Source organism: Sphaeramia orbicularis, chromosome 18, assembly GCF_902148855.1.
Source record: "Sphaeramia orbicularis chromosome 18, fSphaOr1.1, whole genome shotgun sequence".
Classification (NCBI taxonomy): domain Eukaryota; kingdom Metazoa; phylum Chordata; class Actinopteri; order Kurtiformes; family Apogonidae; genus Sphaeramia; species Sphaeramia orbicularis.
The window spans coordinates 34,695,115-34,705,416 of NC_043974.1; positions in this window are offsets into that span (position 1 = coordinate 34,695,115).

Sequence of the window (10,302 nt, forward strand, 5' to 3'; positions counted from 1 at the left end):
GAATAAATAGGTCAAGGGAATCCTCTCCAAAGGCTGAATGACACTGAGTTAATGAAACCCTAGAGTCAATGGAGCAGGAGGAGGTCGGTGGGTGAAGACGAAACCCAGCCGTTTGTCTGCGCCTGCATCGGAAAGAAAGGCTAAAAAAAAAAAAGAAATGCACAAATGTTGATCGCACTGTTATTAGGTATGAATGTCGTACTTTATAACGGGGTTCCTCAGAGTTCAACTTAAACCAGTGGTGTCAAACATGCGGCCCGGGGACCAAAACCGGCCCACCAAAGGATCCAATCCGGCCTGCAGGATGAATTAGTGAAATACAAAAATTACACTGAAGATATTAACAATCAAGGATGTCAAAAATAAATTTAGTTCAATTCCATCTAAAGTGGGTCAGACCAGTAAAATACTATCATAATAAAGTAGAAATAATTAAAACCACATATTTTTACCTCCGCCAAGGAGGTTATGTTTTTGCCAGGGTTTGTTTGTTTGTTTGTTCGTCTGTCCGTTAGTGTGCAACATAACTCAAAAAGTTATGGACAGATTTGGATGAAATTTTCAGGGTTTGTTGGAAATGGGATAAGGAAGAAATGATTAACTTTTGGGGGTGATCCGGAAGAAATCCTGGATTCTGGATCACTTTGAAATTTTCGTTAACATTGTGGTAAATGGGGCCAAAATTTTTGTTTCCCAATATCTCGCTTAATTATTGACCAAAACTCATGAAATTTAACTTGTGAATTGACAATGGGGTCCTCTATCACATTTCAAAGGCTGATCCGGATCTGATCCAGAAGGCGGATTTTATCTCAATTTATATAAAAAATGGGGGTGCCCTTACTTTTTGGCCTACTGTGCCTTTAATATTAAAGGTAGAAATTTCTGACAAGCGCCATCATGTAGCTCAGTCAGTTCCGCATCGGGAGCATGCCACTGGATTTCATGTAGCTTTAATAATTAAGGAGCTAGATCCAGAAGAAAACCGCCATTACGAGAAATGTGATTTTCGTGAATAACTACTGAACTAATAAGGATATAATTATGAATCCAGTTGCTAATGGTATGTTTTCATGGTCAAGGAATCTTAAAATATAGGTAAAATAAATATGGGACTAATATTTATGGTGGAAATCACAATATGGGGGAATTGTGCAAATCTCATGCAATTTGACTCAGGGATTTACAATGGGGTGTTCTATCAAATGGCAAAGACTGATCCGGATCTTTCAAAAAGTTATGGACAGATTTGGATGAAAATTTCAGGAAATATTGATACTGGCACAAGGAACAAATGATTAAATTTTGGTGGTGATCGGGGGGGGGGGGGGGGCACTGATCTGCCTTGGCGGAGGTCTGCGCTCTCAGAGTGCTTTTCTAGTTCTCTTTGTTTTAGTGTAAAAAAAAAAAAAAGTACAATTACACAAAAATGTTAACATTTACAGACTAGCTTTTTACAAAAAATGTGAAAAACCTGAATAAATATGAACAACCTGAAATGTCATACGAGATTTAAGAGTAATTGTACCAATATTCTGTCTGTTATTAAATGTTTTGTGTATTTGTAGATCCACTGTGATCTGTACATTGTAATGAACATGTGAAAATAACAAGCTGAGGCCAAATAATGGCATAAATTCTTAAAATTGCACTTTTTTTCTTCATAAATTTCATTTTGGTCATGGTTCATGTTTTTCTATACTTTTTAAAAGATAGTTTGTAGATGTAGAAATTTTGATAATATAATCTCACTTTTCTTCACTCTAAAACATAGAAATTAGACATACAAATTTTGGAATTGATATTATTTATGTATTATTATGTTATTATTTTAATGATCTGGCCCACTGCAGGTCATATTGGGCTTTATGTGGCCCCTGAACTAATATGAGTTTGACACCCCTGCCTTAAACCGTTTATCTGGGTTTTTCTTCTGTATTTACTGCAAACTGTGACTGATTTTTATCACCTAATACATTCTCAAGACCCCAAAAAAACAATAAGATGGACCCAAAATTATAACAATACATTATAAATAATAATAAATAATAATTTGTTGTATGTTATAATGAGAATGCTCGATGCTGTACACGTTTAATTTAATGTCAGCAGTGGATCAGAGGGGAAAAGAGAAGCAAAAAATAGGCTTTTGCCTCTAGCCTATTCCTTTTTTGGTGTTTGTGTTTGTTACCTCCGACAAGGAACGGCGGAGGTTATGTTTTCATCTGGGTTTGTTTGTTTGTTTTTCTGTTAGCAAGAAAACTTAAAAAGTTATGGAAATATTTGGATAAAATTTTCAGGAAATTTTGATACTGGCACAAGGAAAAAAATGACTAAATTTTGGTGGTGATTGGGCGGGGGGGGGGGGCAGATTTTGGTGAAATTTTCAGGAAATATTGGCACAAGGAACAAATTATAAAATGTAGGTGGTAACGGGGGGGAGTTGATATAATTTTCAGGAAATGTTGATACTGGCAAAAGGAACAAATGATTAAATGGGGGGGGGGCTGATGTGCCTTGGTGGAGGTCTGTGCTCTCCGAGTGCTTTTCTAGTTATAATTGTTGTGCTGTGTGCAATAATTAATGTGAAAAACCAAAACAAACAGTTCATTCATTCATTCATTCATTCATTCATATAATGTAGTGGTTCCAGGCACAACAAACCCCGCCCCTCGCACATATTGTATCTTATTTTGGCATCGATCCAGCTGATGTCATCATGTCTATAAATGTGCTGATGTCAGCACATCAGTTGCCTCTATATATGTGCCAACTTTGGAGTAAATTGAAACAAAATTGATCTTTAAATGTTCTTATTTTATTTTATTTTATTCTTTCTGTTGAAAACCTTCTTAATGAATAAAATTATGAAAAACAAAAAATTCATAAATAATTTCAAGTTTGACCTACTTTTCCCAAAATGTAGTCAGGTCTATTCTTGGTCACTGGCAGTCTATAAACCCAATTTGGTATGAATTCAGCCAATAGTTTGGCTGCTAGAGTGTTAATAAACAAACAAACAAACGAAGGGAACCAAAAATAATATCCCTTGCCTCCCCTTCAGGGGGGAGGCATTTAGCCCAATATGATCTCACATAAAGTAAGAACATAAGAACTTGTAAATTATTAATCAAAATTTTCTTCATGATTTAATGTGGAAAAAAACAATAAAATGTGAACAAGTGGTGCCAAGTGCAACAAACTCCGCCCCTCACACGTACTTGACATCAATCCAGCTGATGTCATCATGTCAGTTGTTTCTGTATATGTGCCAAGTTTGATGTAAACTGAAACAAATTTTTACAAGTTTTTATAGTCATGTGAAATTTCACCCATTGTAAGGAAATGGGAGTAGAAAAATATTTTAAAAATTCATAAAAAAAATTTGAACTTTGACCTACTTTTCCCAAAATGTAATGAGTTCTATTCTCGGTCATTGGTAATCTATAAACCCAATTTGGTATGAATTCAACCAATAGTTTTGTTGCTACAGACGTGAAATTTTTCCCATTATAAATACAGTAAATGGGGAAAAAAAGAAGTTTTTTATGATTCCTAATATTTTAACCTTGACCAAATGGATTTAAGAAGAGATTTAAAAATATATGTGCCAAGTTTGAAGTAAATTGAAAAAAAATTAATTATTTTATAGACATTTGAAATTTCGCCCATTATAAGTAAATGGGAATTTTTTTTTTTGAAATTCATAAAAAATTGTAACTTTGACCTACTTTTCCCAAAACGTAATGAGATCTATTCTGGGTCACTGGCAATCTATAAACCCAATTTGGTATGAATTCAGCCAATAGTTTTGCTGCTAAAGTGTTAACAAACTTGAACCAAAAAAACAATACCCCTTGTCTCCCCTTCGGAGGGGGGGGGGGGGGGGGGGGGGGGAGGTAATATTTTTAGGTTTTTCTGGTTCAATTTGGCCGCAAAGACAACTTGTTTAGTGTTAACGTCTGAAACAAAAGCCGCACATGAAGATTTCTTTGCTCTTTGTGGCTGTTTTTCATGTCAGCTGCCTCTATATATGTGCCAAGTTTGAACTAAATTGAAACAAAATTGATGTTTTTATAGACATTTGAAATTTCGCCCATTATAAGAAAATGGGGACATTTTTTTTTTTTTTTTTTTTGAAAATTCATAAAAAATTTTAATTTTGACGTACTTTTCCCAAAATGTAATGAGCTCTATTCTGAGTCACTGGCAATCTATAAACGCAATTTGGTATGAATTCAATCTATAGTTTTGCTGCTAAAGTGTTAAAAAACTTGAACAAAAACAATACCCTTTGTTTTCCCTTCGGGGGGGGGGGGGCGGGGAGACAGGACACTAATATTTTTAGGTTTTTCTGGGTTCAATTTAGGCGCAAAAACAACTTGTTTAGTGTTAACGTCTGAAACAAAAGCCGCAGATGAAGATTTCTTTGCTCTTAGTGGCTGTTTTTCATGTCAGTTGCCTTTATATATGTGCCAAGTTTGAAGTAAATTGAAACAAAATTGATGTTTTTATAGACATTTGAAATTTCGCCCATTATAAGAAAATGGGGGAAAAATTTTTTTTTTTTTGAAAATTCTTAAATTTTTTTTTCATTTTGACATACTTTTCCCAAATGTAATGAGATCTATTCTGGTCACTGGCAATCTATAAACCCAATTGGTATGAATTCAGCCAAAGTTTTGCTGCTCAAGTGTTAACAAACTTGAACCAAAAAAACAATACCCCTTGTCTCCCCTTCGGGGGGGGGGGGGGGGGGAGTACTATTTTTAGGTTGTTCTGGGTTCAATTTGGCCGCAAAGACAACTTGTTTTAGGTGTTAAGTCTGAAACAAAAGCCGCACCTGAAGATTTCTTTGCTCTTTGTGGCTGTTTTTCATGTCAGCTGCCCTCTATATGTGCCCAAGTTTGAACTAAATTGAAACAAAATTGATGTTTTTATAGACATTTGAAATTTCGCCCATTATAAGAAAATGGGGACATTTTTTTTTTTTTTTTTTTGAAAATTCATAAAAAATTTTAATTTTGACGTACTTTTCCAAAATGTAATGAGCTCTATTCTGAGTCACTGGCAATCTATAAACGCAATTTGGTATGAATCAATCTATAGTTTTGCTGCTAAAGTGTTAAAAACTTGAAACAAAAACAATACCATTTGTTTTCCCTTCGGGGGGGGGGGGGGCGGGGAGACAGGACACTAATATTTTTAGGTTTTTCTGGGTTCAAATTAGGCGCAAAAACAACTTGTTTAGTGGTAACGTCTGAAACAAAAGCCGCAGATGAAGATTTTTTCTTTCTTTGCTCTTAGTGGCTGTTTTTCATGTCAGTTGCCTTTATATATGTGCCAAGTTTGAAGTAAATTGAACAAAATTGATGTTTTTATAGACATTTGAAATTTTCGCCCATTATAAGAAATGGGGGAAAATTTTTTTTTTTTTTTTGAAAATTCTTAACTTTTTTTTCATTTTGACGTACTTTTCCCAAAATGTAATGAGATCTATTCTGGGTCACTGGCAATCTATAAACCCAATCTGATATGAATTCAACCAATAGTTTTGCTGCTAGAGTGTTAACAAACAAATAAACAAACAATCCGAACCAAAAACAATACCCCTTGCTCCCCTTTGGGAGGAGGGGGGGGGGGGGGGGGGGTAATAATATTTTTAGGTTTTGCTGGGTTCAAAAACAACTTGTTTAGTGTTAACGTCTGAAACAAAAGCCGCAGATGAAGATTTCTTTGCTGTTTGTGGCTGTTTTTCTTTGTACAAAGTGTTGTTTTTTCCCCTTTTCTAGCCTCTGTTAGGATGATAGATGAGAAGAGATGCAAAGGGGATGGTTAATCTGTCAGAGAGAGAGAAACAACGTCATGTAGGGAAAGAGAAAGAGAGGAAGAGGAGGGAGGAAGAACACAAACGAACCAGGAAGGGGAGAGAGACGTGTGGACGGACGAGTGACGGAAGAGTGACTGAAACAGAAGAAGGTGTGGAACAGATGGAATGAAAAGCACGACTGGGATGAAGAAACAGGGGATTGTGGGAAATGTACGGAGAGGGAGAAAGAAAAGGGGAGAGCAGCGGGATGCGGTGGGCGAAGGGAGGGGGGATTCTGGGGGGTTATATCGGGCTCAGTTTTCTCCACAGGAGCTGCTTAATGAGCACAGAGTTTGTAAGTAATTATACGTTATCAACCTGATAATAGTCATTGGTGCATTTTGTGTAGCACTTTCCACATACTTATACAATTATGGCAATTATTAACCAAACACCGTCTGGGTGGCGCTGCTTTGCATTTCAAACATATAACGTGACCAGGCTGGGTCATTATTTCTGCGTTACATAATACAGGTTATCAGAAAAGGGGGAGGGGGAATGGGGGGGGGGGTTAGTGTATTATAGTGTATTCTCCAAAGCAGCAGGATAAACAATGAGGAGCCCATTCTCACAGCAATTTGCTTTTCAAAACAAATAGCAGACTTTAATTTAGGCTGGAAAACAAAAACACTGGTGCTTTTCTCAGCAGTTTATATTTACTCACTCAGCCCAAACTTAGATAATAATAATAATAATAATGATGATGATGATGATGATAATAATGATAATGATGATGATAATATAATAATAATAATAATGGCAATAATAATAATAACGATAATGATAATGATAACGATAATGATGATGATGATAATAATATAATAATAATAATGGCAGCAATAATAATAATAATAATGATGATGATGATGATGATGATAATAATAATAATAATAATGATAACGATAATAATAATAATAACAATAATAATATAATGGCAATAACAATAATAATAATAATAATAATAATAATAATAGTAATAATAATAATAATAATAGTAATAATAATAATAATGATGATGATGATGATGATGCTGATAATCTAATGTAATAATAATAATAATGGCACTAATACTAATAATACATCAATATAAATAATAATAATAATAATAATAATAATAATAATAATAATAATAATAATAATAATAATAATAATAATATTGACCCCACTGGACTAAAGGAATGATTAGGAGAACTGAATTTCACAAAATCACTCATAAAATACTACAAATCACCTACAAAGCCTGGCTACGTCTGACCATAGGAATGAAGTGATTATGCTAAGCTAGGCTAAGCTAAGCTAACGGAAGGGCTGCGAGAACAAGGCATCGGTGCACTGCAGTGCAAACTGATTTGCCCACTTATCGAACGCATTAGTGCATGACAAATGAATTAATAAAAAAACAAGTGGTGAACTCTTCCTTCAGGGTTTTCCAGGCTGGTAGATCCCATCAGAACAGCCCACTGGAACGGTTTGGTAAGACTAGACTGCATTGGATATTCTTCCGCCAGCGCAGAATGTGTGCGTCATCGTGACAGGACAAGACAACGAGCATGTGCAGAATGGCAGGAATAAAGTCCAAACGGAATAAAGGGTTTACATGTCCCAGGAAGAATTTAGTTCGGAATTAAAAGTGGATTAAACCAGTGACTTTAATCGGGTTTAATTTTAATCCGAACTTTTCTTTTTCAACTGGAATAAGGTGTTTACATGGGCATCTGAAATAGGATCTAATGTTTATTCAGATTAACCGTTTCATGCACGAATTATGAGAACCTTAATCAATTTTTTTTCCTGAGTGGTTTTATTCCTCTTTAGGCATGAAAAAAACAATGCGATTGAAAATTTTCTTTTGGGGGAAAAAAAAAATTTAAAAAAAAATGAATAATTTTAATGTAAAAAATACATTACAAAAATAATAATAATAATAATAATAATAATAATAATAATAAATCTTATGAACCTATTTTTCATGAAGTTGCAAAAATGTCCACCCAGCTGGACACCACACGTTTAATTTTTGACGCACAGAAACATGTATTTACTGATAAATTGTGTGAAAACTATGGGCTTGTGATTCTGGGGGTTTATCCTCAGGAGAGATCTACATAATGTGACCAATTCATGTCATAAAAGATATGTAGTGTCTAAAAACTTTAATAAACCTATGTGTAAAAAACAAACAAACAAACAAAAAAACAACAAAAAGAGCAACAAAATCCATGAATGTATGAGAGAACAGCTGTAGAATTGCTGTCCACTGGAGTGACCAGTATGCATGTGTAGCGGCTGTACACATGCGTTGCCAAAGAGTTCTTTCCACACAATCCTTTTTTTTCCTTGTTCACCAGTTTATTCTGACACACATACAAAAAAAAAAAAACATACGTCAAATGAAAAACCCACGGTCCGTCTTGGGCAGGAAAGAACGACCAAACTGCCGCTGTTTTTTTTAACCAACATTGTAATACAAACAAAATACATACCTGGCACACATACAAAAAAAAAAAAAACATACATCAAATGAAAAACCCGCAGTCCATCTTGGGCTAAAAAAAAAAAAAAAAAAAAAATAAAATCACAGTTAGCTAACTCCACGAACACACACAAAGAACATTGCAATTAAAAAAAAAAAAAAACTCAACCGAAAGCCAATCATGACACCAACACAACGGCACACAACACCCACCCAAATATGGCATAAAGAAAACCAACAAATGTAAAATAAAGACAGGACCAACATGCGTGCACTCACCAGGAAAGAACGACAAAACTGCTGCTATCTCCTGGGGTGCACGACCCCAGTTTGAAGGGGTGTGGGGTTCATGTCCCCAAAATAAAATTGGAATTAGCACAACAAAAGTCAGCAATGGCAAGTGGAATCCTACACTATATACCTTAACTCTGTTACACATGAAAGGGTTAAACCAGGAAGAAAAGTTGTCATGGAAACGCATGGAATATGTACAATAATTTTGCTCTCTTATAACAATAAAATTGTGCACGTTTTTGCGCTCAACGAGTCGCCGTTTTATCAGTTTTTATCCGATTTTCTTCAAATTTGGAGGATTGCAAGATCTAGTAATAAGATGGCCAAAGAAACATTTTGGGAATATTTTTGGGGGTATATTTTAGCAAAACTGATTAATAACTGATGCAAATATACTTGTACGCCTTGATTGTGATCAGGCCGACTACAAAAAAAAAAAAAAAAAAAAAAGCAAAGAAGTCGGCGCTGACTTCCCCCAGACTGTGTTGATTCAGTCGTCAATTTCAGGAGCAGCAGTCGTGATAAATAAAAGTCAACACCTGACAAACTGGCGCTCCTCCAGCCTCCGCCGCAACATATTGAGTTGTAGACCTACAGCGTCCGCCTGCCTCGGTACACACCGCATTGATCTCTATACGTTCTTCAAAGTGTACACATGTGATCAAAGCCAGAGGAGGGTGGATGGCATTTTTCCAAAGTGAAAGACCAGAGCTCCACCTGAGGAAGAATTAGGAAGAGACCAAGGGAAGGGAGGGGGGGGAGGGGGGGGGGGGGGGGTGTCTCTTCTGCCGTGACAGATCTGGATCAAAAGTAGCTATTGCAGAATCAAAGTCAACGACATCAATATTTCATCATAGGAGAACCTGCTGGTCGTCGCCTAACCCCCCCCACCCCCCACCCCCTTTCTGCAACCTTTCATTCTGCTTTTACCCTCTTAGGCTGTAGTTCTGCACTTCAGCTCTGTAGGCTTCCACTTAACCCTTTAACAACACCAGTATCACCGGCGCTACATTTTACAGCAGGGGTGTCAAAGTCATTTTAGTTCAGTTCCACATTCAGCCTAATATGATCTAAAATGGGCCGGACCAGTAAAATAATATAAATAATAGGATAAGAACTTATAAATAATGTCCATTCCAAAGTTTTTTCTCTATTTTTGAGTGAAAAAGTCCAATTCTGTAATGAAAATGTTTACATCTATGAACTGTACTTGAAAGTTACACGAACACATATGAACAACCTGAAAATTCTTAAGAAAAGTCAGTGCAATTTGAACAATATTACGCCTTAGTTTACCATTTATACATGTTCATTATAATGTACAAATCACAGTGGATCTACAAATACACGCAACATTTAATAAAAGGCAGAATATTATTAAAATTCTTCATACTTCTCTTAAGAAATTTCAGGTTATTCACATTTTTTGTAAAAGGCTAGTCTGTAAATGTAAATATTTTTGTGTCATTTTACTTTTGAGTGAAAAAAAAGTCAAATTCTGTAATGCAAATGTTTACATCTACGAACCGTTCTTGAACGTACCACGAACAAATAAGAACCTGAAAATTCTTAAGAAAAATTAGTGCAATTTGAACAATATTACTCCTTATACATGTTCATTATAACGTACAGATCACAGTGGATCTACAAATACACAAAACATTTA